The sequence below is a fragment of the Myotis davidii genome, unplaced genomic scaffold (genome assembly GCF_000327345.1).
Source record: "Myotis davidii unplaced genomic scaffold, ASM32734v1 scaffold2184, whole genome shotgun sequence".
Taxonomy (NCBI): Eukaryota; Metazoa; Chordata; class Mammalia; order Chiroptera; family Vespertilionidae; genus Myotis; species Myotis davidii.
The window spans coordinates 41,999-42,459 of NW_006294999.1; the positions used below are offsets into that span (position 1 = coordinate 41,999).

The 461-nt window shown below is 48.8% G+C and overlaps 1 protein-coding gene and 1 pseudogene across 2 annotated transcripts in view; both read right to left on the minus strand.

The window, feature by feature from the left end:
• LOC102757919 overlaps positions 1–424 on the minus strand; it is a 2,302-nt pseudogene extending 1,878 nt beyond the window's left edge. The window contains exon 1 of the transcript XR_001514891.1: positions 3–424. The product of XR_001514891.1 is annotated as an apoptosis-inducing factor 1, mitochondrial pseudogene (transcript). The remainder of the gene's footprint in view (positions 1–2) is intronic.
• Positions 1–461, minus strand: part of LOC107184067 (vascular endothelial growth factor receptor 1-like) — a gene marked incomplete at both ends in the record, with an annotated part of 61,062 nt that overhangs the window by 41,112 nt on the left and 19,489 nt on the right. The window lies entirely within an intron of this gene.

The following is a 461-nucleotide window of genomic DNA, read 5'->3' on the forward strand; positions in this document are numbered from 1 at the left end:
ACTTGGTACCCTGACTTGAACAACTGGCTCTCCTTCCGGAGCAGATAATGTGGCCCTCTTCTGTTTCTCTTCAGGTGTCAGCCTTAATCCTGAAATTCTTTCATTATATCTTTTTTGGTCACTTTTTATAAACTTGTAGGCATAATAAACTCCTGCTCCAGTGACTGTTGCTCCTATAATTAAGAAGTACACTAGTCTGCTGCCATCTTTCCCAGAAGCACCTGCGGATGCTAGTGATCTAGAAGGGGAGCCTAGGTGATAACACTGCACAACTGGAAGCCGATTCCTTTGCCTCAGGCCTCGGATGCACACAGTCCATACCAAGGGCGCCAGCTTCTGCTTCAAAGCACCTGCTGCCAGGCTTTCACATAGGTACATTTTGGCAGCTGCTACTCGGGACCTCCTCCTTCCTTTCTTCTCACACACTGACAGGTCAAACACCCTGGGCCCTGGCCTACTCC